The sequence below is a fragment of the Camelus dromedarius genome, chromosome X, assembly GCF_036321535.1.
Source record: "Camelus dromedarius isolate mCamDro1 chromosome X, mCamDro1.pat, whole genome shotgun sequence".
Lineage (NCBI taxonomy): Eukaryota > Metazoa > Chordata > Mammalia > Artiodactyla > Camelidae > Camelus > Camelus dromedarius.
Genome location: NC_087472.1, coordinates 102,802,894 through 102,820,017, shown reverse-complemented (window position 1 = coordinate 102,820,017; position 17,124 = coordinate 102,802,894). Strand labels below are relative to the sequence as shown.

Here is a 17,124-nt window from a genome sequence, read left to right as displayed (position 1 = left end):
AGCAAGCTTATTCAGATACCATCATGGATCTGCATGAGAGTGTATCTACATTCTGTACAAAGGAGTGGGAGTTCCAGTTCATAGGGAATATCTATAATTTCACTTAGAACACCACTATATTTGTCACCAGTAGCTGCACCAGTCTAAACCTCTGCTGGTAGTTCATGAGTTTTTCTATTTCCTCACTGCTTCACAAACACTTGATATTTTATGACTTTTTTGGCAACAACATGAAAACAAGGTCTATTGCTGTTTTACTTTGTATTTTTCTGATTACCAGAGAAGTTGGGCATCTCTTCTTGTTCTTGTTTGCCCATTTAGAATTCTGTTTCTGTGACTTGTCTTTTCATGTAATTCACCCATTTTCCTATCTCCCTTTTCTTTTTCTTGTTGATTTGCACAATTTCCTTGTATATTGCAGGTATTAATCCTTTGACTATAGTTTTTGATGTTGCAAAAATCTCCTATTAAGCCACTCATATTAATTTTATATGGGATGTCTTTCAAGACTAAAAAGGTCTTTAGTGTTAATGTAAACAAATAATAACATCTCTCAACTAGACAATAATTAATTTTTTAAATAATTGGAAAAATCCATTTACCAGGAGAAAATCTTATGGAAGGTGTATGATGTTGAGATTACAAAGTGAAAAGATTCAACCCATGTTTCCTTAAACTAATTTTGAACTACCTTCAGGCTTTTGTGAAAATCAGACACCTTATCTGGATGCAAACACTACTCTAAAGCACAATGAGTAAAATGCCCATATTTCCATATCATACTGACTTTGATGACGAGCAGAAGTCTATTTAAGAATGATGTTTAAAAAACAACAAAAAAAGGATGATGTTAAGCCCTATTTTAAAAATTTACTCTTGGGAGAGGGTATAGCTCTGGTAGAGCACATGCTTAGCATGCATGAGGTCCTGGGTTCAATCCCCAGTACCTCCATTAAATAAATAAATAAATAAATAAATAAATAAATAAATAAATAAATAAATAAATAAACAAACCTAGTTAGCTGCCCCCACCCCCCAAAAAAGTAGAAATTAAGAAAAAATTTTAATCTATTCTTTGATTTGTACATGATTATTTTATACACAATGTTTATGATTTATATTATACAATAATAAAAATTAATAAGCATGATTTCTATAGGCTTTTTATAAATCTTTATCAGATTAAAGGGATTCTTTTTCTTTCCTTTCTATTTTTTCTGGTGGATTTCTACTATTATTATAATATTCCATTTCTCTATTTCTAGCAATGCTTTTAAATTAAATTCCACTTTACATATTGCTATCACTTAAATTGATTAATATTAACCAGATGTATTTTCTCCTAGCTTTTTATTTTATACCTTTATGTGTGGTTTGTTTTGAGGAATTTCTCTTATAAATTAAAGGTAGCAGATTTGGTTTTTGGTTTTAATCCAGTCTGATAGCCTATGTCTTTTATTGGGTAAATTTAACTCATTTACATTTATTTTTGTTATTTTGTTCAGACTTATCTTTTTATATTTTTTAGAAGTCACTCGTCAACTTTTAAAAACATATTTAAGTATAAATTTTTCTAAGCCAAAGTTAATCAGTTTTATTTATCCTCCTTCCTAAGGCAAAGATTTTAACATGCTCTAACAATGCACTGAACAGTCTCCACCATTTTATTGTTGTTCTAAGATTTAGTTTCACTCTTGTTTATAAAAAATGGTTATTTTTTAAGTCATTCATTAGACTTACTGACATATTTTATCAGCTTATTTGTTCATTGTTATTTCACACATCCTAAGCATTCCCTCTGCGCTCACTTCTCTTCTTGCCAAAGTATATACTTTAATACTTCTTTCAGTAAGGTCTGTGAGTCATAAATTCAGCCTTTGTAAATCTGAAAATATTTTTATTTTTCCCTCACTCTTGAATATGAATTTATATGCACATAAATTTCTAGCTTGCATATATTACTCCATTATATTCCTGCAAGTATTGTTAATGAGAAGCCTACTCTCTTCCTAATTGTTCTATTATATCTAGCATCTCTATTCGGTAGCTTTTAAGATAGTTTCACTTTATCCTTGCCGTTCTTCATTTCCACGACGATGCGCCTAAAGTTGGGTATAATTTTATTTGTCCTGCTCAGTCTTAAAGTGAACTTTTTTCTGAAGACTCAAGTCTTCAGTTATGGAAAACTTACATCAGTATTTCCTTAAATACTGCTTCTTCAGCTTCCCCCTCTTTTTTTTTTCTCATGGCACGTGTATTATGCCTATGGATTTCTCGATCTTTACACATTATAATCGATCTTTTATATTTGGTATCAGGATCTATGTGCTAGATTCTGGATGAATATTCAAGACTTTTCCAGTTCACAAATTCTCTATTCAAATGTGTCTAGCTTTGAGTTTATCTTATGTTGAGGAACTATCTTATCCTATTTTAAATTCTAGTCACTTATTTTTCTATTTGATTCCTTTCATATGTACTGAGACTCTTATTCTTTTGTCTGCTTTGTTTTATAATTACCTGTTTAATTTATGAAAATTTATTTTTTTAACCTGTCATCTTAGGCATACTTACGAGCAAATCTTTTTAAAGCTTATTCTCTGATTTCAGTTTTATTTTGAGTGAATTTATGTTTTGATCGATGATTTTGTCAACTGTTTTAGCATACGGTTTATTCACTTTGTTTGGCATTTTGATTTCCAAGATCATTTTGAGACTTTGAGAGGAGATTCTTTCTCTCCCTTTGCTTCTTTCCAGCAGGTTTTTAGAACTTCTGCTTTGGGGCTGATGATTCAGAACCAGGACTTATTTGGAGGTTCCGGGTCTCAGTCTTGTGAAGGTATCAGGGACATCTCATCTCCAGTCACAATTAGCCTGTGGACATATTGGCTCCAGTCTGGAGTGAAGGCTGCCTGCGTCCTCTCTCCCCTCACAGGCGCACTTCTGAACCACAGCCAAAAACTGCAGCCCCAGGCAGCAGTGAACAGCAGGTCTTTATAGCTGCCTTCGCCCTTTACTACTTTTTCTCTTGCCCCTCTAGGCAAACAGGAGGAGATGACACTTGGCACTTATTTCTAAGAGGTGGCTGAACTTTGTACTACCCCACCGGCTGGGTAATGTTTAGCATGTACAGCAGGACGTCACTAAAAACAGAGAAGCAGACAGTCTTTCCAGATGGGGAACTATAGGGAGTCAGGCTTTTAAAGCCCAAGAGGGAATTTTACTTGAAAATGAATCTAACTGATTTTATGTTGGGTTATTTGGCCACAGATGACATAGAAAGATTTTAACCATCACTGCTTTTGGTGGGGGGAAGATCAAGGACTCAGTAAGTGAACCTACTTTAAAGAATACCAGAACATGAGGAAATATTCCAAGGACCAAAATAAGGACCAGAGCAGAGGAAGGGGGCACAGAGAGAGAGAGAGAGAGAATCTAGGAGGGGGAAAGGGGGAAGCAGATGGAAAAACAAGGTAGAGAGACAGGGCAGAAGGACAGGAAGGGAAGAGGCAGATGCAGACAGAGGCAGAGGTAGAGACATGAGGCAGGGTTGGGGGCAGAAGGAGCCAAAGGGAAGAGGAAGAGAGAAATCCAAACAGTATGAGAGATCCAAAGGCAGACATAAAAGGGAAAAGCTTGCAAGAAACATTGTGAATACATTGAAGGAATTCCATTTTCTTGCTTTTAAAAAATAAAACATGGCCACAACCATAAGAGTTGATGTACCCTATTTGCTGAGTCTGTTGAGGGGATAACCCAGAAGAGAGTAAGGAGGCAAAATGACTAATCTTCCCATCAGTGGTACGACCCCCTCCAAGCCTGAGACAGAATGCTGCTCTCCACTAACTGTTGCCCGGCACAGCCAAGGAGCACTCCCGCCGCCTCTGGTCACTTCTTCCAGGCAGGCCGATTTGATAGTCTCTTCAATAACCCATTCATCCACAGCCTTAGATTAGTTTTCATCCTGAGTAACACTAATTGCCCTCTGGCTGACAGCATGTGTGAGGCATTGATTGATGACATTGCACTATTTTCCACTTTAGCAGTGACCACAGAGGTCTTGGCTGACACACACATCCCTCCCCGCATGGCAGGTGAGGTGATTTCAGGACCAGTGAGGGTGGGAAAGCGAGCCCCCCTCAGCAAACTAGCAGTTGGGTTAATAGAATGAACCACAAGAGATTAACTCCATCCCGATGACTGATCTTCCCCCTTTGAAACAGCGCACTCAGCTATCAGCGTGCGGCCAAATATTTGCTTTTCTCCAAGAGTGCTTCCATTTATCCAAACCTGTCTTTGCTTGGGTTTCCCCAGAAGCAGAATCTGAGCAAAGCATATGAGAGCAATAGTTTATTTGGGAGGTGCAGATAGCACTGGTAGGAGAGTGGGGAAATGTGAAAAGGGGAAGAAGGCAGCCAACAAAGCATGCGTCATCAAGCCGGCATCCGACATGTTAACTCTGAGAAACATGTAAAACCCCTGCCCCAGGTTACTTAATGAAAGGGGTGTGGGAGCTGGGGTATTTACACACTAACTCTTGTCAGTCTTTGGCCACTCCTGGAAGGCATCCTTTCCTGGAAATTCTAGCCTGTCCTATCTATGAGCAGAGTGGCCTTCCACCTAAAGAAGTGTTGACACTGGCAGGTAGAAGGTAGCTGGAGTAGACTAAGTCATAAGGCCTCAGGGATGTCTGGGACTCCTACAACTGATGCCCAAAAGCCTTAGGGGAGACATAGAGTCTTGCCTCATTTTCTGAGCTCCTTGGAGCAAAGCTGCCCGTGTCCGAAGTTTCATAACATGGGCTCATTTACAAGTAGTCTGGTAGCCTCCACTTGATGTACATCTGAATTCGTCCTAGCACTTTGAGTTAGGTTCAGTCTCAGCACTTTACTTGCTGTACAACTAACCAGACAAAGACATCTAACTGGCCAAATCTCAGTTTTTTCCACCTATCCAGTGGAAATAATCATACCTGACTGACTTCCCTCACAGGAATGAAATGAGGCTCAAAATCACAATATGATAATAGTTATCAGGAGTTAATAAATTTTTCCTATAAAAGACCAGACGGTAGACATCTTAGGCTTTACAGACCATGTGGTCTCATAACTACTCACCTCTGCTGTTGTAGCAGGAGAACAGTTTAGACAATGAGTAAACAAATGAGCATGGCTGTGTTCAATAAAACTTTATTTACAAAAATAAGCTGTGAGCTAGATTTGACCCACCAGCTCATGAGCGGTGGTTTGCCAACCTCTTGTATACAAGAAAGGCCTTTGTAAATGTCAGTGCTATGCACACCTCCAGCATCATTTATCCCTCACTTGATAAGTCATTGGGGTTCACCATGGTGGGAGTCAAGTTCATAATCGCCTTCTTCATGCAGCCCCATGTACTGAGCACCTCTTCTGTGAAAGGCATTACACTGGCCCTGGGAATTCAGTGCTAATAAGACAGACACTGTGCCCAATGCCTGGGAGGGGGATCCTAACTCTGCTCTCCCACCAATCTGCACCACGAGAGAGCCATTCTTTTGGGTCAACAAGTGACAATGGGCGCTCTCTCAGTGCCTGGCAACTGGGGGCAGAGATGACCTTACTAAAGAAGCTTAAGCTTCTGGGCCCCCCATTGGCAATGACTCCTTCCAAGGCCCTGGAAGGGACAGGAGCAATGATTCTTGTGGTCATATGTTTTCATCAAATTCACACATGTAAGCTATTTTAACCACAGTTGGTCAAGGTCACAGTCTTTTTCCTCTCTGGAATCCTCCAGCACACTTCCCTTGTGCTAGGTGATTTCTCTGATCCTCCCCTTTGAAAAACTATCAGTCAACAGTCATTCTAAACTCTTTTTAGTGAAAAACATTATCACCGTTTCGACTTTGGAGTTATGGTCTATTGAGACTGCTTTAAAACAGGCCCCCGTTGGAGAGGCAATAATTTGTAATCTTTAAATAATTATTCACTGTGGCTCTTTGGTGTCCCTGTGGGTCAGAGCACTGTTGGGGAGAGCTGGTATCAGTCATCATGATTATTTCTGGTCCAGGAACTACCGGGAAATGTAAAATGACAGGAGGGGCTGTCAAATTCTTTAAGGAAGCAAAGTACCCAAGCTTAGGGAGGCAACTTGGTAAAATCCAAATGAAATTTATCATCCCTAAGATTTGGAAATTTACAAAGCCCCTTTTAGCACTTTACAGGTATGTATTCATCCCTGAGCTAACCTGGGCCCTGTAATTTGATAGCATTTGCGCATTCAAGTACCAGGATCCATGAAAAACCCCATATGTGATACAGACACATATGTATTTGAGTGTATACACATGTAACTACGTAAAACTCTCCAAAACCAAAAATTCAAATATTGGACATAGGCACTGTCATTGTGTTTCCAAATATAGACTAATAGTATAAATAATGACCTACCATTTGTTGAAAGCTTATCATGGGCCAAGCACTATGCAAGCCCTTTGAATCCACAAAACCCTACGAAGTAGATTTAGTTATTATTGTCTCTGTTGTCAGATGAAGAAACCAAAACAGAAAATATTAAGGAACTTTCCCAAGGTCAATTTGTAATTGATGGAGCTAAGATTTAAAATCAGGTATTTCTGACTCCAGAACCTGATTTTTAATTACCACACAGTCACTTTAAGTGTAAATGTCCTCTCAAAAGGACAAGGTCTTGGCAAAACTGCCTAGAGCCTTGGGAATGTAGCTGTTCACCAAGAGTCTTTGCAGGAAATTGATATTTGTATGTCTGGGCTGGGGCGAAGGTTCAGGCACAGATAACATTTTCTCCCAGTGTAAACAGTAGGGAGCAGTTCCAGGACTCCATCTCACTCTGCCTTTCTCTTACACTTTTTTCCCTTATGGTGGTCACTCTAGGGCTGGTCTCCTTGTCCTTCCCCAGCTTCCGTGAGCCTCAGTGTCTGACAAGGATGCCTGTGCTCTCAGACCAACTAAAGATTAGTACCTCATACTTCTCCCATGGGCATCTTTTTTTTTTTTTTATGAGGGAGTGGTAATTGGGTTTATTGATTTATTTCTATTTGGAGGAGGTACTGGAGGTTGAACCTGGGACCTCATGCATCTCAAGCTCTACTTGAGCTATACCCTCCCCCTTCCCCTGGGCATCTTTACCTAGTGCAGACACATAGTCTATACAAGGTTTCTATATGAAGTGGAGCTTTATTTGTTTGTTCCTGCTTCTAGTAGCAAAGAGCTCAAGCTAAAAATGATTGAAATGCAAAAAGTCCCATTAAGGGGCACATAACTGACTTGGTACTGACCTATATGCAGATTATACACAAGGTGCAATTTTTCTTGGTGTTCATGTTGTCTTAGCAATTCCACTCAATTTCTATATACTTCTGTTTATGTCCTGTAGCTAGAGACCACCAGAAACACACCTGTAGTCAAAGTTGGTTTAATTGATTTATTACAATGAGAGTGAATGGACACAATGGGGAACCATATTGCATCTCAATAAGAGTGGGTTAGAAAGATTTATTGTTGTATTTGGACTTGTAGTAGGTGGCTTGGGGGAAGGTTCAGGAAGTAGGACTTTTTCTGGATTAGGTACTGTCAGGAGATGGGGGTAATTCTGTGCCTTTAATAAAGCTTATCTAAAGGAGAGACTAGCGTGAGGCTTTAGCTGTAGTTGGTGAAGCAGCAGCAATCACTTCTATTAGCCAAGATCGGGGGGAATTTGGTCGTTTTTGTGGTTTGAACAATGTTCATGCTTTTATCTGTGTTCAGACATGATTACAGAGGGGTCTTGTTCTTTTTCTTGATCTGTTGTGATCTCAGCATGGGCTGGTGTGATGATGGTGTTACTGAGATCATCTGTATTCACCAGGAGAGCACTAACCGCACTTAGCTCCTAGCTACACCAAGGCTTAGCTGATGGTTCCAGGCCAACTTCTGCCATTAGGGGCACTTTACTCTTTCTCAGTTTTCTTATTCTTAAGCTGATATTTCTGAATCTCATCTTTTGAATGAATGTCTCCATGCCCATCTCTCTTGCACATAGACCTCATAGAGAAAGACAAAATATCTCAAGAATGCTAACAGTGGGCCTTAGGCCTTCCAAAACATCTTTCCCCACTGCAGGGAAAACACAAATACCGTGTTTTCCTTTCCTTACTTTTCCATTCCCTCATATCACGGAAACAGTTCCATCTGTAGCCATATCTACAACAGACCAGAAGATGATGCACCAAGACCCGTGGTCTAATTAAACTAGATGAAGGGATGAGAAGTAAAGATCTGTAAGCAACAGTTTAAAGGTCACATGATGCCACACACCGACAATAAGCAGTAAGATGAATCTGTGTCATAGCAGTGATCGTAGCCGAGTGGTAGAGGAGAGTGCAGAAGACTGCCTAGGACAGTTCTCAGAATTTGCATTTTGGCTTTGGAAGTCCTTTATAACTTGTCTCTCCCTTGAATGGTAGAGGGGACCCTTCTCCTTCCTCTTAAATTGAACTCTGCCTCCTCTTCAGCCTTTTTATCCTCTTGATTGTCATCTCTTACCCATAACTTTATCTCTCCAGTAACCACACAGATTGTTTTCCTATAAACCATAAGCTTTCAAATGCTCTTCTGTGCTGGTGAATAAAGTGTCTGACACAGACACACTTGATTTATGTTCCCTGGACTGCTAATATCAACAGTTGCCATCTTGATACTCTCAAATAGATAGGGAAGCTATACACCAATAGGATTTGGGTTTGTGTTTCAGCTAATACAGTTTTTCTCCCTGCACTGTTCATATCCTCTGTAGCATTTTCCCTGCATGAAAAATATTTTCTAAAATGGAGAGGTGTCAGCTTGTTCTGATTTCTGTTACCCCATATTAATTTACAAGTTCTACAACTTTATATAAATGAAATGATGCAATGCAATATGTGCTCTTTGTGTCTGTTTTCACTTATCATAATGTTTGTGAGACTCATCCATGTTGCTTGTATCAGTAGTAAATATTTTTTTTGCTGAGCTGTATTCTACTATATGAATATACCAAAATTTGCTTATCGAGTCTACTGATGGATATTTGAGTTACTTCTAGTTGGAGGCTGTTATAGATAGAGTGGTTATAAACATTCTAGTACAAGGCTTTTTTTTTTATGGATATAGGTTTTCGTTTCTCTTAAGTAAATACCTAGAAGTAGAAATTTAGGAGCATAGGGTGGGTGAACATTTAACTTTATAAGAAACTGACAAATAGATTTCCAAAATGAATGTACTCTTTTACACACTCAGCAGCATTGAGACTTCTAGTTGCTCCACATCCTCACCAACGTGTTATGTTGTTACTCTTTGAACTCCTAGCCATTCCAGTGGGTTTCATAGCACTTTAAAGTTTTCTGATTGTTCACATAAATAGGAATGCTGGATTCATTTCTTATATATTTTTTTCCTATATTTTTATACTTTTCAATTCGTATCTTTTGTGAGTAAAACTAGAAGAGGTGCAATTTTTTTTCTTTAAGATGGTACAAAAAGACACTAACCATAAAAGAAAAAGTTGATACACTGGATTTCATTAAAATTGCCAATTTTTATTTTAAAAAGATACCTTTAAGATAATAAAAAGGCAAGCCACAGATAGGAAGAAATTTTAGATATGCAAAAGATTACTCATGTCCAGAACATATAAAGAACTCCTACAAAAAGACAAAAGACCAAGTTTAGAAATGGGCAAAAGATTTGAATAGGCATTTTACAAAATGAATATTCAAGTGGTTTATTAGCACATGAGATCATGCACAATTCTTTAGGCAAACTTAAAACACAATGAGATATTACTAAACACTAAATAGAATGCCCCAAATTAATAAGACTGATAATACCAAGTGGTGGCAAAGATGTGGAGCAATTGAAGTTTCGTGTACGTTATTGATGGGAGTGTAAATTGGCAATCATTTTGAAACACTGAGAGTAACTACTTAAATTAAACATACATCTATTGTATGAGCCAGCAATTCAACTTCTAGGTATAGAACCCAGAAAAGTGAGTGCATATGTGTTCCAAAGACATGTGCACATTTGTTCATAGAATCCTTATTCATAAAAGTCAAGACTGGGAATAACTCAAATGCCTATCAATAGGAGAAAGACATAAATTGTGTTATATTCACACAATAGAATCCTACTCAACAATGAAGAAAAGGAACTACAACAGCATGTGATGATACGGTTGACTCACAGACTTAATGATGAGTGAAAGAAATCAGACTGAAAATAAGTACATAGTATATAACTTCCTTTATATGAATTTCAGGCATAGGCAAAGCTCATTACTACTGATAGCTGTAAGAATACTGGTTATCTTTAGTGAGAGGTATTGACTGGGAAGGTATATAAGGGAACTTTCCATAGTGCTGGAAATGTTCTATATCTTGAGCTGGGTCATAAAAATTCATCAAGTTGCACTCTTATGATTAGTGTACTTTATTGAATGGATGTTATACTTAAGTATTTTTTAAAAACAGCAAAGATTACAATAGACATATTTGAGAACTAAAAAACAAGTAGTAAATAATTAGCCCCTTAAAAATATATAACCCTCAGAATTCTTGTGTTATCATTTCCCCTCAAAATAATATTTATTTGTTTCCTAAACTGACAGGAGAAATATCCTGAATGATGATGTCTAGTTTGTAAACCATTGTCCAGAGATCTGATTCTTGGGAATCTTTTCAAGATGGCCTATTAGCTCTGATATGCCGTGACCTCATTTGGAAGGATTAGAAGCTCTTAAATGCCATTAACCTTCCAATATTGGATTATACTGCCCCAAATTGACTCATATTTTTCTGGTCTTGGTTTCACCACTATAAATTTGGCAAAAATTACATTATAAACCACGCTTATGAGCTGTAACCACAATATTGAAATGCCAAACCTGCAAGAAAATGGCAACCTACCCGAGCATCCTGGCTAGAAGGCATGGTTTGCAACGGTATTATTTGATGATCATCCAGGTTTACATATATATATATATATATGTGTGTGTGTGTGTGGTGTGTGTGTGTATGCCTGTGTGTGTCTGGTGCCTGTCTGTCTACCTTTGTTTCCATGGTCTGGCCTGAGGCAATATGCTTTCCTTTTGTAATCCATGTTTGAAAAATAGTTTCTGCTGTTTTAGGTTTGAGTAGGAATAAAAAGAATCTTCAAAACTTTACTCAAGTTTCTTAGATATCATTGGCTACACTTTCCCTTATTTTAATACAAATGCAAAAAAAACTCACATTGATTTGGGGATGGGGCAGTAAGGAGAAGAGACTGAAACAAAATATTATTGGAGTAGCAAAAAGCCCTTTGGAGGGACTAAAATGCCAACAAGGGATTATGACTTAAAAATTACAATAATACTCATATTTAGAACTCAACCATAATATCAACAGGAGACTGTGAATAAGTTTCATTTTTCCATAGAGGAAAGATTAAAGGCAAGATAAAATCCACATGTATAATGAAATTTTGAAATAGCTTTTTTAAAATCTAAATTCTCTTTCTCTTGTCACTAAGGTAGCTATTTGCTCTTATTAGTGTTCACTCAAATTTACCATGTAAATCCTTCCTTTGGAGTAAATGTGATACTAAGCAAAGCGGTTTCTACACATAATGGCTAAGCCCAGGTCTTTGTGCAGAGTCATGTACGGTCTTATGATGAAATATTCATTAGCTAGGAACAAATCTTCCTCCATTTGAGAAATATGTTCTTCTTTGACGTCTGACAGCTCACTTGCAGCACTTTTTCCCTTGGGATATCTTGACTAGAGAGCACAGTATTGGTAAGATGGGCTGGGCTGCAAAAATTCAAAAGTAAATTGTCTCCTGTGGAAATCACATCCATATCCTAGGCTTTCCAAATGGAATAGCCAGCCATGCACAGGAGATCTCAATTCTGGTGACTCTGCTGTGGACATGCTAAGTGAGCCCTCTTACAGCTGATATAATGATAGAAACAAGGCTACCACTGAGCAAGAGACAAAAATAGACTTTGTCAGCTGCTTACTTTAAACAGCTGGGCTAAACTTTTTTTGGGAGGGGCAAAAGAAAATGATGGAGGATTCTGTAGAAAAAACACTGTATGACAGTACCCCCCAGAACATCCGCCACAGTCCCAAAAGGCACATTTCAAGTAATTGGCGACTGCTCCCCAGACTGGCCATTACCACTTACTATAAGATCAGTAAATCTGATTTTAAATTGTTTGCTTTCAGTCGATTTTACATTATTTTAATTCATAGCCTTTGTTGTCTTGACGATGAGTTTTCAAGAGATATTTGAAGAAAATTTCATTTGAGGGCCTTGTGGGATGCTGGGGTATAGTGATACCTGTTATGCAATGTCAAACAGTGAGTGGCTTTTTAAAGATTTGAATAAAACTCATTTCTGCTACCCAGTGTAAAGGTTATAAGTTGGGGGAACCATGTTAACCATCTGGCTGCCTAAAAGGAATATTTTGTCAAACAGGAATGTGACACTAAAGTTCAAAACAGACATATGCTTCAGTTGACAGTCTCAAAGTTACCTAAACTTTCACTTCTTAACGTCTTGTGAACTCCAGTGGCAGCTCAGTCCAATCCTCTCATTTTGCAAACTGAGGGCCAAGTAGCAAAATGCTGTAGCCAGTGCCACAGTGCTAATTACCACTGTGTTGCTGAAAAACCGGCCTCTGTACCCCAATAGCCAAATTAAGAATTGGAGGAAGAGTTTTGAAAGAATTAGGAAAGAAGAGCTTTATTGCTTTGCCAGGCAAGGGGGAGACACAACAGGCTAATGCCTTAGAGACTGTGAATCCATCTTGGGGTTGGTGTCCTGAGGTTTTATAGAAAACCAGATGGAACAGAAAGGTGACCACGATCAGGGCATTTTCCAGGGTGCTGTATTCTTCTTAATCTTGATGAATCCACTTGGCATCACAGAGGGTTCTGTTCATTCTTCTGAGGCTATCAGCCCATGACTATCTTTTTGGAATACAGCTTCTGGGTTAAAGGATAAGCTATTTTGGGTAAAGAATGTATAGAAAGTGGAGAGTATAATGGAAAGGTTGGGGGCTTTTTAGCACAAAAGCAGTTGGGCAAGTGAAGCAGAGATGGGAGTTTGTTAGAGAAAAGAGAAAAACAAGTTACAAGAACTTTAAGTCAGAATGAATCAGCAAATAGCTTTAGCATCAGGGAAACCATTTTGTTAGTTTCTTACTCTTTCAATCATGTGACTAAAATCTAAGTCCCCTTTGATGGCAGCTTCTAAAATGGCTCCCAATGATCTTCACTTCCTGGTATCATGCCCTTGTGTGATTCCCTTGTTGAGTGTGAGCTAGACTTAGTGACTTGTTCCCAATGAGTAGAGTACGGTGAAAGTGATACAGTGTCACTTCAGTGATTAGTTTATAAAGAACTGTGACTTCCATCTTGCTTTTACTCTCTCTCTGGCTTTTCTTGCTTCCTCACTTTGATGAAGCCAGTTGCCATGTTGTGAGCCACACTCTGGAGAGGCCCACGTGGCAAGGAAATGAGGGTGGCCTCTGGCCAACAGCTAGAAAGGAACTGAGGCCCTCAGTCCAACAGCCCATGAAGAACTAAATGCTGCCAACAACTGTGAGTGAATTTAGACGACATCAAGCCTTGAGATGACTTCAGTCTCAGCCAGTACTTTGTTTTTGACTCCATGAGAGATTCTGAGCCAGAAGACCCAGCTAAGCCATGCCCATATTCCTGACTCACAGAAATTATGAGGTAACAAATATTTGTTTTATTAAGCTGCTTAGTTTCGGGGTAATTTCTTAGGTAGTTAATGCACCCCCAATGCCCAGATCAGTGCTTTTTGCTGATGCCTGTAGAGTCAACAGTAGCCATGCTTTCCTCTGCCCGAATGGAAGCTATGTTTGTGATTAATCTTTGATCCCAACACCAAGTGATTTCACGGCTGACCTTGGCAAGGAAACAATATTAAAATGACAGTGGAGCAGGTAAAGCTCAGATGTGAGATTAAAACAAACAGAAACAAAATAGAGTTGCTGTTTCTAAAGTGACTGCAGATTTCTGGAGGCACAGACTCACATTATGTACAGCTGCCCCTTAAACATTTCATCAGTAAATGCACAGCAACAATCTTGTTCCCGGTGATGTTCACAGTGAAAACAAACACTCCTGATTGATTTTTCCCTCCAATAGAATGAATTATCGATGTTCTTTGTCAATGTGGGCAAACATGCGCATGTGTGTATATGGGGAATAAGCACATCTTTCCTGTGCAGTGCAGAGAGTTATGGAAAAGTTAAGATTTGAATTCCACTTGAAAAGACTGACAGCTAACAACACCACAGTATAAATTAAGTGAATGAAAATTGTTCAGGGAGAATAACTGTGTCATTCTTTATTCATCCATTTATTCATTCAGTTATTCCCCTACTTATTCAACAAATACTTATTATGCATCTATTATGTATCAGGCGATATTCAAGACCCAGGAGATCAAACAATGAATGAGATAAATTCCCCTGACTCTCCTGATTGGGTCCTAGTAGCAACCCTCTCCTCAATCTCACAGCTGAGGTGACCAAAAAATGTCTTCACACATTGCCAAGTGACCCCTGACAGTAAAACCACCCCCAGTTAAGAATCACTGTACTAGAGTTCTGGGGGCCAAGGAATAAGCAACTGACATCCAAGTGTTTAAAAATTTCACGTAATAAACTTTTCAAGAAAAAATAGCTCTTAGCTCTTGGGATCTCTTATTTCAAATACGTCAGTGTTACTCTTTTATGGTATCATTAATATAGGCAGGTCCAGATTTTATAGAATAAATAGATCTTTAAGCAAAATTAAAGTTGGTTTTGACTTTAGGTATGTAAAAATTCTAAAATGTTATCCCAGAACTACACACTCCCCTCAGTCTACTTAAAACTTCCTTTGTCAACTTTCACTTAATAACACTAGAAACTCTTAACGACTGTAAATGCATGTGCTTTTGTGTTATCTGTCTCCTTTTGCTTTGTGAAGAATGATCTTTTTTTGGTAGCAAACTTCTAAATATTCTAACAAGTTAATGTGATATTTGCTGATCTAATATGTAGGTTTGTCCTCAGAGGCATGTTCATGAGTCTTTAATATTAATTTTCCTTCTGTTTTGATTTAACCTGTGTCATTGATAACTTTTCCTTGGATACTTCTATTCTGGAAGTTTTCAATCTTGACTTTGTAGGATCCCAGTTAAATCCAGTTAGGGGGCATAGGACAGGAGGAAAGCAAAAATAACCAAATAGAGCTAATTTAATTCCCCTTTGTTTATCTTGTAGGGGAGGAAAAATAATTTTCCCTCTACCCTTCTAGGTTCTTGCCTGAGACCCTCTGTAATAAAAAGACAGATTAACAGAAGAAAAACAAACAGAAGTTTAATGACGTATATACCTCCTGTGTATATGGGAAAGACCCAGGAAAACTGAGTAACTCTCTGAAATGGCCTAAGCCACTACCACCTTCAATACCTTTCCTTCGTCAGCCAAAGACAAAAGAAAGATGTTCGAGGTGGGAGTTGGGGGTGGGGCAGTTATGGGAGGTGACCCAGGAAAAGCACAGTAAACAAGGTCATGGTTGTTATGCAGATTTAAGTCTGTGCCTTCTCCACTGCCAAGAGTTTCTAGAGATTTAGACATCCTCCTCTTCTGGGTACAGAGAGGGAGATATCCTTACAAATGGAGATTTCCCTGAGAGATGTAAATGTCTCTTGCAAAAGGGTAACTTTTACTTGGTTTTCAGAGCTTCTCTTGTGTCTGCAGTTTCTTAAAAACCCAACCAGCTCAAGATAATCCTTAAACCAAAGAGGCATATCTGAGGGTGTCATATTCTAACCCCCTTCAATATGAACATGAATTTTTTTAAAGGTGAAGATTTAAAATTCTGATGTCAAATTCAGGCAGCGTTTTATTCTCCAGAAAATTTGGGAGTTACTGCTCTACGCATAAAAAGTACAATTTAAAACTTAAGGAAAATTTGACCTTAAAAAAATAATCTGTGAACCCTTATTTTGTGTGGACTCTGTGTCAGACCCTAAGCTAGGTAGAGGGGATACAAAAATGAGAAGATAAACCACTGAGTTAGGTGTAAAATGTGGCGAAAGAGAAAACATGGCGTAGAACAGCACCCCAGTGAACTTGGCTCACCCTTCCTTCCACACTTGAGCCTTTTGGTATTGGACATGTGGGCTTCAAGCCAGGACCATGCCTGGCTGGCTGGTGTTTTTTATGATTGTCTTGATGTAATCTCAAGAGACTTCAAAATTTGTAAGAAGCTGGAAACATCTTTGGATCACATACTCATTAGCAAGGTTATTTCTTCTCTAAATCCAGGACTCTTGAGTATATCTAGTCCTTACTTAATTAATTCCCTGAAAATCCCTGCTGCCAAGTGAAAAGCCATTAAAATTTCAAAATCTTTAATTCTGTTCATTTTAACGAGAATTATGATGCCTTCCATCCCAGTTCGAGATACACAAATACAATTTCACAGATGGAAATATATATATATCAATTGAATAACAAAAACAATTTTATATAAGTAACAAACAACAATTTTAAAGTAAAAATAAGCAATTTGTATATATTGTAAAATCAAGATTGATTCTTATCTGTGCTCAGTGACATTTTCTCACTATGAACACTATAGTAACCAGTAAAGTTAATGGGTGCATTTTTGTCTCAAATTGTAATGCTGAAAATTTACATTTAATGGAGTTTTCATTTATCGATGTTTTGGACCTAGAGATTATCATATTGAGTTAAGTAAGTCAGACAGAGAAAGACAAATATCATATGATATCACTTGTATGTGGAATCTAAAAAAAATGAATCAAATTCTATTTACAAACCAAAAACAGACTCATGGACATAGAAAACAAACTATGGTTACCAAAGGGGAAAAGGTAGAGAGGGATATATTAGGGGTTGGGGATTAACAGATACACATTACCATATATAAAATAGATACGCATAAAAATAAAAAATTAAAATTAAAAAATTTAAAAAATAAACTCACATTTGATTGATCACAGTGAAAAAATAAAATAAAATAAAATAAAATAGGTATACAACAAGGACCTACCATATAGC

General features: G+C 38.0%; 1 protein-coding gene across 1 annotated transcript in view; it reads left to right on the top strand.

The window, feature by feature from the left end:
* GRPR (gastrin releasing peptide receptor) overlaps positions 1 to 17,124 on the top strand; it is a 169,761-nt gene that overhangs the window by 53,897 nt on the left and 98,740 nt on the right. The gene's annotated exons all lie outside the window — the stretch shown is intronic.